General features: G+C 38.6%; 1 long non-coding RNA gene across 1 annotated transcript; it reads right to left on the bottom strand.

Annotated features, from left to right (window-relative positions):
• Positions 1–8,278: 8,278 nt before the first annotated feature.
• Positions 8,279–10,390, bottom strand: LOC129718320 (uncharacterized). Its single transcript, XR_008726866.1, has 3 exons — positions 10,095–10,390; positions 9,750–10,029; positions 8,279–9,650 (listed from the first exon to the last, which is right to left on the bottom strand). It is a non-coding gene; the product is annotated as an uncharacterized LOC129718320 (long non-coding RNA).
• Positions 10,391–12,409: the final 2,019 nt, after the last annotated feature.

Below are 12,409 nucleotides of genomic sequence, written 5' to 3' on the forward strand. Positions count from 1 at the left end.
AACAATGCATTTAATTGTTATTTTTGCAAGTTTTTCCTCGAAGGCAATGTTGAGTCCCAATAATCTCCACAGCGTAATACATGTTTCTTCCTAACAAAAACCCAAGACGTGAAGTAACATGCAAATTTGGGCAATTGCATAAGTCATATTTCCACGTGGACTAGTTTTTGATGGTTTTAGACCACCTTCCCTCTCAGTGGATAATTATTCATATGTATTCTAAAAAATTTTGTATGAATATTGGACATTCGCCAACATAAACTGTTCACGTAGAATGTGAATGGCCCCCAAATTGCTTTTCATATCTATAATTTCGTTTAAGTCATTTTGGGCTGTTTTATTTAGTGAAAGTAGCAAACTGTTACTCCGAATTCATCAAAACAATGGAGTGATCAAAGTCACCCCGGAATGATGATTGGTGTAAAATTTTTGCTAAACTTTTGAAGTAGTAACTGAATCTTTCTCAATGCATGCCAGTACTTATTTTGAAAATATCAAACAATATTCTGAAAATATTTAAGATACAATCAAAAGAGTGATCAAAGTCACCCCAGTTTACGGTACTCGAAAGAACCAACCTTTGTAAAAAAACCTCTGTTTTAGTAGTTTATGGAGGTTGTGTACCTGCGCAGCCCTGCATTTGTCTCGTTCCCACTCGAAAAATGCAGCATTGATTTTGTAAACAACTTTTTGACAGTTTCTTAGGGAATTTTGTTATGGGCTCGAGTAGAAGAGCCGCGATGAAGAAAATTCATTCCGTTCATTTTCGTCGAGCAGTTCAAACTGGTGTTGGTACCGGGTGATGTGGGGCAAAGAGTACCAAAAAAATAGCCAGTGTTACGTATGTCTAAGTATGTGATGTGGTTGTACCACATTCATAAGACATACGTAACACTGGCGTTTTTGAAGTAGAATACTTCTCTCAGGAAGTTCGGCTACAAAGGGATGTGAAATGAAAATCTAAAACCGGAAAAAGTGAAAACTATGTCCAATTTCAAATGCTAATAAATCGGTTAGTAATCGATGGATTTTCTTCGTTCTTGCAGCAATAGATTGGAAAATTTTCTAAGATTCTTCCCAAAAGAAGATAATTGTAATTTTATTATTCACACTATTGTACTATTGAAAATAGTCAAGCCTTGTCAAAACGAAAAATTCGACCTCTGATTGGTCGTTATATGATTGCTTCCCAAGCACGGTCGACAGAATCATATACCTTGCAATTGAAAACATGCTATTTGGCCCATATAAGAGCCTGTTTCAGCCGAAGCCGCACATAATAGTTCTAGACAGCGACAACAGCAGTCGTCCTTCCTTAGCAGCAGCACTAGCCCTGTGGTTGGTCACCACATCTCAGGAGCAGCGTGGTTCTTCTCATCGTGTGTCGCCAGACTGCCATTATTTCCCCGTGTTGGGGCAGCATGAAAATTGCCATTAGGAAATCAAATTTTGAACATCAAAATGCCTTTTTCAAGGCAAATAAACAAGTCATTGAAAGTTTATAATTTTTGACAACGCAAGCAAGCGTTCTGTGTTGGATCCTAGCAATTTAAATCTGTCGCGCCCGTCTAATTTACTGAATGTGAAATAGCTTCCACAGTACATGTTGTCCGTGTATCCTAATTCCCCCAATGTTAGGGCAGCTCAAAGGTTGCAATCAGCAACCGATTTTGAACCGCAAAATGCCTTTTTCAAGGAAAATAAACAAGTAATTGAAGGTTAATAATTTTCTGGCATCAACACAAGCAGACGTTTTGTGCGGGATGCAATCAAATTCTGTTGTAGTAGTCTAATTTTACTTTATTTAGTAAACCCCCCACTGTAGGGGCAGCGCAAAGGCTATCAGCATAACCGACTTTGAATAACAAAGTACCCTGTTAGAACGCATTCACAAAAGCAGTAAGTTCGACTATGCAGAGCTAATACGAAGTCGATTCAATCAATCAGCATGAACAGAATTTCGTCGTCTCCCAGCTGCCAAGTTGCTACATGATGCAACACGCAACAGCGAGCAAACGGAATCGCTTGATGTTACTAGCCGCAATACTGTTAGGGGCTAAATCGTTGCGTGTGTGAGAGCACCATCGGTGTTTTTTCGCTGGATACAAAAATCAAATGCGAATTGTGGAATAATTCGTCTAAAGAACATTAGAAAATGGTAAAACTGGGAAAACTAGCTACATTCATTAGTCGGAAGGTGAGCTGGATAGACCTCCACAACGTTGACAGCAGTAGCAGCAGATATCAGCACTCAGCACCCAGCAGTAACAGAGGATAGCAGCGGGTTGCGCCTGTGGCTGCCTTCAAATTAAACAAATCACTTGCCCTGTGGTTGGTCACCTCGTTTCAGGCCTCTGCCAGGCTTAACGCCAATGCGAGCGATCGGGCGGGATTTTTGCTGTACATCAGCCGGCACTTCCTCTAATGGAAAAGTTGGATCATTTTGTTCAGAAGAATATTACTGTCGGTAATATTACAGAGATGCGATTGCGTTATATCCGATATGGAATTGAACAATTGTTCTTTTGAGGACAAATAAAACACTTAATTTGAAGAGTTAATAGATTTGGGTATGGTAACAGCTTCAGCGGTAGGTGCAGCCGGTACTTCCATGAGGCCGATGTTATAAGGAAGTAAATGGAAGCGGCACGGCGAAACAGTTCGGGTGTGCTTAGACGCGCGTCAGTTTTCGTTGTTGATATTATTCCCCACATGAAACGACGCGCTTTCGTACGATAGCGGCGGTATTAGCGGTAGATGCATTTGCCAACACTTACTCCAGTAAAGCCGTGGCTAATTTTCAATGCGAAAACACCTATCTATTTTGTTGGCCGCGCGCATTAGGCCTCTGCCAGGCTAAACGCGAAAAGTGGCGCGAAACAATTCGCCCGGCCGTACGTTAATGTACAGCCGTAAGTAGAGCTGTACATTAACTTACGGCCGGGTGAATAGAATAGAATCCCTAACTATAATGCCGTTCCTGAATGCGAAACCACTATTTTCCTGCTATCGGAGCATCCTTGCCGGTTGAGGGTTTCGGCCTTTCTCCGGTGAAGCTGTGCCTTATTTTGGTAACTACACAAGCATTCTGGATTTCGGCAATCAAAACTTCTGCTGGCTGTCTGATTTTCAGTGTGAAAACAGCCTTCACCTTTGTTATCAGAGTGCCTGACTACGATTTGGTAATATTGTTTGAATTGAATGCATACAAAATTTTACAATATTCCTCTTTCTCCCATTCAATAAAACAGGTAATACGATGCCTTCGTCATAAGCAAGTTCACCATAACTCCCGCCATCGGCGTAACACAAAGATGCAATCAGCGTCATATCAGATTTTTTTTTTAATTTTTTTTTTCAACAACAAACTGTCCTTTTTAGGACAACCAAACAAATGAATTGAAGATTTATTATTTTCTCGTTCTGAGCTTTAGCCAAAAGTTAATTATCTTAATTTGAAATCACATATACACATACTCTGACTGTTGAAACTTGTTTGCGCCACAAAGAGTTTGTAATATTCCTGTTCAGTGAGGTCATATTTATATGTGCAAACTGAAATTGAGTAGTACTTCAACTTCATTTGCACAGAATTTTCAATACTGCCAATGAGCGGTCAACATTTATTTACTAGGAAAAATGACTGACACGCAAGCAGCCGGGTTAACTCTCTTGTAAAAGTATTCTACTTCAACCTTGCGGTCGTGGCTTTGCACACAACCCTCCTGTGATTTTTCTGGTACACGTTGCCCCATAGTACTCCGTACCTCGTCCTGTTAAACTACTCGATAAATAATGTACAAAATGAATTTTCTTTTTCTCATCATTATCGAACCCTAAAGAAAATCCGACAAGGAACTGTCATTACATTACATTATTTACAAAATCAATGCAGCATTTTCCAAGTAGGAACGAGACAAATGCAGGGCTGCGCAGGTACACTGCCTTCAAAAACAACTCAAACAGTGATTTTATTCAGGGTGTGGTACCATTCGAGTAGTTCATTTTGTACCAACTTTTTTGTAAGATTTCTTCCTGAGTGTTACGTATGTCTTATGTATGTGGTTGTACTGCGAATACATTGACATAGATTGAAATCGGAATATATATTATATATACACAAGAATCATGATGTTCCGGTAAACATCAGGTTCGGGCGAACGATCATTATGGGACGCTCGAAAAATCGTGCTTCATTTTCTTGCTCTGGTTCTTCTGAACGTCTTGCTCATTCCTAATAATATTCTGCAGCCTAAACAACCTTCAGCGATTCATGTTCCCCCACACAACTTAGTGACGCTGGTGCCAGTAACGTGTAATCATATGCATAAGAACAAAATCCGAGTCATAGTTAAATGCAAAATGTTTTGAACAAACTTAATGTCTTTCTAGTTGTTAATGATTCAATGATGTTTTTAATTGACCAGCTTCATTGAAGTGAACCGATCAGTTAATATTTTCATTAATATAGTCAGTACCCAAATTATCAGTATTGATTGCTGGTTGCACTGTTTCAACGAGAGCAGCCTTCTGGAAAACATTATCAATACCAGTACAAATCAACATGATGATACTAACACCAGTGGAAAGCAGTTCTTTGAGAACAGTAACTTTCAAAGGCTCAACACTGTTTAACTTCCACCACAGACAAACAGACGTGCCACTCGATGACGATTTCATCGACCATAAAAATAACGATAGTTTTTAAGTTTTGCTTAGTGGGCAATAATGCCGCTAGTGTCGCTATAAGCAAGCGTGCACATTCATTACAAAGATATAAACCATCAGTAATGCCGTTTGTGTTGATTTGAGCAAGCGTGCACACCCATTAGCAAAGACACAAACTTTTTTATAAGTTAGTAGGCCATAAGCTCACGTGGTTGCGCATGAGTGTAACGTTTCGAATTAGGATGAAGATTTTTCAGGATTTTTGTTCGAAGAGGCACGTCTGTTCGTCTGTGCTTCCACGAAGAGTCCAATAAAAGTTGATAGGGTGTTTTAACTGGTGAAAATCACATTTCAATCAAAGTTATGCCTAATTGTAAGAAACTACCTTGTCTTGGTGTCTATCATAAAACAATTAGAAAATAACTTATTTTAATAGAAAAATCGCTATCAACTATCAACATTTTGATGAATCGTGAAAAACGTTTTGATGAATCGTGAAGAACTCTGTGTGTATCAGCTATTTTTTGCCCGAGAATTAGCGATTATACCACATAGAAACCTTATGAATCAGGAGCGCGCTACTAACGCTGTTTGAGATAAACGACAAATATTTTGCAGAACTGCCAGATAGTATTTTGAAAACTCTGTATGCACTCATAAAAAAATCTGTATTTTCCTGTATTTTATTCGTGTGCCTGAAAGTGCTTGGGGTTGTGGTAGTCAGGCTTGAAATCCGACCTTAAATCTCGCCTAAAACCGGTGAAAGATTGGGAAAAATTCCTGAAAGAAAACTCAGGTTTATAACCGTGTTTTTTTCCTATTTGCTCTCGAATCAGCTATTTTTCCCGCTTAGCCAAATGTCGGATGTCCAGAAGAAATCACAGAAAAGCAAGTACCCACTTAGTTAAATGCCAGACGCCCAGCAGAAGTCGAACAGAAGTAATCAAAGAGCAAAAGAAGAACGTGGTTGCCGTTAACACAAATAGGGGAACAACGGGCAAGACGGTCACCCTAAGGAAATCATTCATTATTCTGCTCAGAGCACAACATTTCAACCAACGATATTCATAATATTCGACATTGACTAGTGCTTTTGATTAAATGATGCCAATCTTTCCTTTGAAGAGTGATTTTATATTAGTTTTCACTAAAATAAAAACAGTCTCGAAAAACCACTATTTCACAACGTGCATATGAAACGGACCGGCTGTGCTGGTATGACGGACCTATGAAAGACTATAGCAAAATTCTTTTCTATACGGGACGACGCGCTGCGCAAAAACCACGTGTTTAAAGCTTACCGTCCGCTGCGCCGATGGAATCATTCACATCATTTACATGTAGTCTATTTACAGGTTTCAACAACGTTTCTAATGATGATTTAAATTTCAAATGAAGTGAATGAATAATAAATGGTGCTATCGTCGTTTTCTCAGACTGCTTATTTTGTCCACACAACAACAGACCGTCTTGCCCAAGAGGCAAATTATTTTTTGGATCGATGTGATTTCCAAAAAAATAATATTTCCACTAAACTATCTTAACCCACATGTTTCAAATATGTTTGATTATTCCAATGTCATTGAAAACTATATTTTTCTGATGTTTTACCGCAGGAGAAGCTTGAATTTGACACGGCGAAAGCTACATAGCTTTGCTGTTGAGGGTGAGCTTATTTTGATTATTTCTCAAATAACTAACTATTGTTTCAATCTACATAATATCTCGAAACTCCCAGAATCCTATTGGTATGTAACTGGCATAAATGATTTGTGTTAATTTCAAGGGTTATATATAGAAATGAGCAACGGTTCATCTTTCCCACCCTGTCCGTGTTGCCCGTTTTTCCCCTACAATATAATAACAATCAGGCGCAAATATTCCACGTTGGACGAAGAAACAGATTTTAAAGCCTACTCGCACCTATCCAGCTTCCCACGAGCGGTAATGGCGGATGGATTTGACATTCGATGAAGGTTGTCAAACTGCTAGTTCATTGGAAATTTCCATTGAACTGGAACTAGTTAGATGAATTTGACATATATTGGAGGTTGTCATACTACTAGTTCAATGGATTTTTCCATTGAACTAGTATTATTATATGTCAAATCCATACAACTAGTGCTAGTTCAATGGAAATATCCAATGAACTATAGTTTGACAACCTACATTAAATGTCAAATCTATCCGCCATTACCGCTCGTGGAAAGCTGGATACCAATTTCCATTCGGAACTGCTTGTGAAACCGAATCCGAACCGAACAAGTTGGGGGTTATGCGGGAAACGCATTCGAAAAACTGAAAACTGATGTTCGGATAGAATATTTGTGAGGCAGAGCTACCAGTGCTTTAGTACGAACATTTTGTGAAACATCACAGTTTTCACACCGAAACTTAAAAAATTTCGATTGCTGAAATTCTGTGCAAATCTGTATAAAAAATAAAAATTCTGTATTAATTCTGTATTCTGTATCATTTCTGTATCGTGGTCAAAAAATCTATAATACAGAAAAATCTGTATACTTGGCAACCCTAATTTTGATAGATTCTAGACAGAGATGCCAGATGTTTATGAAAAATGTCTGCAATTGCTCGAAAAACCGGAAAAATGTGCTCGAAATCTGAAAAAAAATCTATCCGTGATCCGAAAAAATTTCGCTCGCGCAGGTAAAAGTCTGTGAAAATCTGCACACATTTTAAGAAAATCTGCGCAAATATAAGGAGACTCTGACAAAAATCTGCAGAAACCGTGGAAAATCTGCAAATATCTGCAAATCAATAAATATCTGCACACGGACTCCTAAAATCTGCGCTTTGCAGACAAATCTGCACATTTGGTATCACTGATTCTAGATGACAATGTTATACGCTAAAAAAAACATCTATCTAGAGACAAAAACGATGTTTTTGTGTTCAAAGCTAGCAAATATGGCATATTTTACTTTCTCTTTTTCCCCCAGTTTTTTTTTTTAACTGAGTTAAATAACATGAAACACAAAAGTGATCCATAATTGTGGGGGGAGTGTATACATGATGAAATACGTCAAAGTATGTAAATTCTTTTCAATTTCTCTGATTTCTTTTGTTAACAGAGGTAACAAAGGTAAAAGACATATTTAAAACCGATTTTGCTCATGTGTTTCTTCATTTTGTACAATCTACCGAAAACAACTAGACGAGCCGTCGTTTGTTTTAACACTATCGAAATGGTTTGTTAATATCACTGTTTCATATGTGTTGTAAATCATAGCAATCACTGGTTTCTTCACACGCACCATAGCAACCACGGTTACTATGCAGTGAGTAAATGACAAATGCATATCAACCACTTGTATAGGGTTTTTCGTTATGTTTTATTCAATACCCGTGCAAATATCTAATTTTTTCTTCAACATGTAATCTAAAAATCCTACTAGAAAAGCTATTTTAGGCTTAAGATTGTGATGAAGTTATTTATTTTGAATGTTATCAATGTAATTAACATTAGAAATAAGTATAAATGAAAAAATGCATATTTACATCAATTTTATTCAATTTCGCCCTGATGCAATTTTTTAAAACCAGCCGATTTTGAAAGGTAAAGACCCAAACTTACTTTTGGAGAAAGAAAATCCGAGGTACATTAAAATATGATAATCCGGCACTTCGGACCCATCGTGCGGTGTATCTCCAAAACGAGAGAAGTTAAAAGAAAACAGTCTTCAGATAAGTTGTGTGTTGTTTGCTGGTATTTGGCCTTATTTTCAGTTCTGGTTGGTCGAAATCTGCGGTCAACAAGGCTCGACATTTTTCAACAGTACCTACCAGTCATCGTACTAAAATTAGAGTTCACTTGGTGGAAGCGTAGCTAATTTTCTAATCGATTGCTGCAAGAACGAAATAACGCTGCTGAGAACTAACCGATTCTTCTTTTTCCTTTTACTGCAAAAGTAGCGAAAAGAGTTGTATTCAACCACATCTATGACAAAAACGTAAATGCTATACATTTTTATCTGGTTCTCTGGTTCGATTATAGATCAAACAACTGTCAGTGCTTTTGAATAAGCTCCGTTCAAGCGAGGTGAGCCGCTCGCTGCACGCAGCTTATAGAAAGGTAAAAAGCGAAGCACTTTTGTTGTTTTGTGCGCTTCATTGGTTTTGTGTCAGTTCTATTAACGGTCCTTCTAGGCTCGCGGTGTCCGCGTTTCTGACGTAATCCTACGTCACCCACGAGAACACCGAAACAATTTTCGGAAAAACAACAGAGAAAAATAATTTGTTGAACATAGCTTTGCAATTCAGTGTTTATAAATTATGAGTCATATTTCAAACACTACCTAGATACAAAACATGCTCCTCACAAAAGATTGCGGCCTTCAAGTTGTAACATGATGAATATTAGTTTCCAATCGAAAAAAATTATAAAACTTCAACCTCCGATAAGACCGTCACAAAGTCTTTTCATCTACGAGTATACTCGTTTACCTCTGAATTACTCCGTTCAAGCGAGGTGAGCCGCTCGCTGCACGCAGCTTATAGAAAGGCAAAAAGCGAAGCACTTTTGTTGTTTTGTGCGCTTCATTGGTTTTGTGTCAGTTCTATTAACGGTCCTTCTAGGCTCGCGGTGTCCGCGTTTCTGACGTAATCCTACCTCACCCACGAGAACACCACCAACAATTTTCGGAAAAACAACAGAGAAAAATAATTTGTTGAACATAGCTTTGCAATTCAGTGTTTATAAATTATGAGTCATATTCCAAACACTACCTAGATACAAAACATGCTCCTCACAAAAGATTGCGGCCTTCAAGTTGTAACATGATTAATATTAGTTTCCAATCGAAAAAAATTGATAAAAACTTCAACCTCCGATAAGACCGTCACAAAGTCTTTTCATCCACGAGTATACTCGTTTACCTCTGAATTACAACACCGTTCAACAGGTGTTTTCGTGGCCTCAAGCTTTACTTCACCAGCAACGGATTCAGGGTAAAACTTTTCCACTTGCATCAGGGTAAGTGTGAAAAAAAAATTTTTTGCAGATTAATTTTTTAATCAATTAAATTTATAGCAGTGAAAGCAAAAACTTCTGCTTCACTTACATCAGGTGAGAGTGAAATAGTCGATGAGCTCCCGCCTAGATTCGTGTGGTGCTTGCGCGTGGGTGTATTTTGGCAGTTCGTTGCTGCCTGCTGCGTACTCTGCATACCCTAAATACCGGCACGGGAGCCTTCTTTTATATTTGAGCTCTGCACTCGTTGGATTACGAGCAGCCTTCTCCGTTTTATTTGGGTATAATACAACTATGCGTCTGGTAGGTGGCGTTGGTATTTTCGTTGACTGTGATGCTTATCTGCGTTGAGTTGATAAAAAGATGAAGAGCTGAAACGTTTCATGAATTAAAGTTTAAATGCACAGACTGATTTATCAAAATTTAATAGCTTTACACCATCGATTTAGCAGGCGTTTGCATGAAAGAAATATACCAGTAAGACTTCGTGATGGAGTGAAGCAAACAAAATAAAAAAAAACAATAAGCACAGATACTATGATGTTCCACTTTTCTTTTAATTAAAATTCTCCATGATAACTCAGCAAAAAATTCGTTTTCAAATAAAATGTATCTCCGCGCGCGAAAATGCTACAGTTCGGAAAGAAAAACGCGAACGTGCAAGACCGGTAGCGCGTGTACCTCGTGCCGTCCTCGCCGGACGATTCGAGTGTGCAGTTCTGCTCCCGCCAGAGGCGTTGCAGAATCAACTGAAGCAACCCAGTCGCATTAAGAACCATCCAGAAAGAGCATGACAAACAACGACAAAGCGAATACCGCGTGATGCTTATGAAACGTGATGCAACTCGAAGCTTAAAATAGATATAGAACTGACATATAATTTAAATGTCCGCTTCATCGTCCGCTCCGGCAATCCGCGTTGGAACAGAGTGGAAATGGAAATTCGACGCCGCTTGGATAGGGGTAATCACTTCCCTTCGGGAAGCTTCGGAGCGATGTTCACCGGCTAACGAGGACTGTGCGCATGATCCTAGGAACGGCAAAAAAACCGAAACGTTCGTAATGAATGAACCCCAACGGAAGCTTCCGGTTTAGCTAGTGATGTCCATCATGAATGAGAACCGACGAATCACCGTTTGGTCCCGTGGGGGACTAGTCAATTTGTATATTTATTAGTCACACCTTCGAGTTGTGAAACCAAAGCACGAAGATCGTACGGCCGTGCAGAACAGAAATGATGAGTGGGTTTCTCCTGGTCTAGTTAAAGGTACCTAGCACAACAGCGGTGGATGTTCTATTTTCGTATTATTCGACTGTAGATGCCCGCTGATAAAACTCATTTCGCTTCTCTCCATCAAAAAAATTTCATTTTACCTAGAGAAATAATTTTAAAATACGAATCAATCCGCAAAATAATCAACGAAATCTCGATTAGACACTGAGATTGTTTCGGCATTGGTCACCTATGCCATGTCATATTATTTTTTGCATCATACCACCTTACCTAGAAGATCACTCTCACATATGATTTTTGTTTTCAATTTTAAGGTAAATATGAAAGAAGTTTATTCCAATCAAAACTGAAATTCTGACAGACTTTATACGAACACATTCTAAAAAAACTGAAGTTTGATCTCCAGTTGAATAAAGTAACTACAAGTCATTATTATTGCATGCTGGAGAACAAAAAATGTACAACAAAGTTAGTTTTGGAGAGTTTTCTTGGTTGGTAATGCCTAACAAAATGCGCATTTTTTCTTCAAGATCAAGCCTTTCTCATTCCCAATGAATTGTCCCAAAGTTATAAAAGTTTTTATAAATCATTTGAAAAAGATGCAATGTCTGAGCTAAGCGAGTTTTTTTCAAAATGGTAATCGCTGTCCATCAAAAAAAAAAGTCGAAAGATAAGGGGCCATCGCCATTCCACGTGGACAGTTTTGGGGGGATATGTGTAATGTCCACGGTCCATACAAAATTTTTAGAATTTATATGGGCAGTTGTCCACGGAGGTAGAGGGAGGGGGGAGGTTAAAAATCTATTCACGTGGAATGTGAATGGCCTCTAATGAATTTTCATGATTTTTTCAAATGTTCAGAGTAAAGTGAAATGCTCGGGTATTTTGGCTATTGATTAAGGTATATTTGCAGATGTATTTTGCATGTTTTGGATGCAAAAATAGTGAGAACCACGCTGTAGGCAGCTGGGGGCGTGGGTGTTCTCTATAAATAAATACCCGACTGGCGATAATTTTTCTCAGCATTTACTGGACGGATTTTGCTGAATTTTTAGGATGTTTGTTACATAGCCGTTTTAAAAAATTTCAAAATTGCCGAGATTGCAGCCATTTTAGTACAGCATTTTTTTCATGAAAAATTACTTGAGCTTGAGCTTGACGACCGCACTATTCGTAGTTGTTTCTCTGTGATCGATCTGAGCTAGTGAAGTTGCACAAGGAAGGGAATAGCGAACCCTTTAAATTTTGTAGCTAAGTTGGTGAAGGAATGTGACAAATTTTAAGTTTGAGGAGAGTAGCTGGGTTCGAGAAAGTAAAAATGCTGTTTTTGTCATTTTCGTTTGCAGTGTCGAACTTTGCAGCACTGGTCCTAAGCACACGTCGTACGAAAACGGTTAGTGCTTACAAGTCCTCCTCGAGCTTTGTACTTGTCTCGTGCCCGTAGAGAACTACCGGTCTTACACGCGTCAGGTAGGTACATGGTGCACTTGGGATGGGGCCGAACATTGCCAGACCTC

This window comes from Wyeomyia smithii, chromosome 1 (genome assembly GCF_029784165.1).
Source record: "Wyeomyia smithii strain HCP4-BCI-WySm-NY-G18 chromosome 1, ASM2978416v1, whole genome shotgun sequence".
NCBI classification, from domain to species: domain Eukaryota; kingdom Metazoa; phylum Arthropoda; class Insecta; order Diptera; family Culicidae; genus Wyeomyia; species Wyeomyia smithii.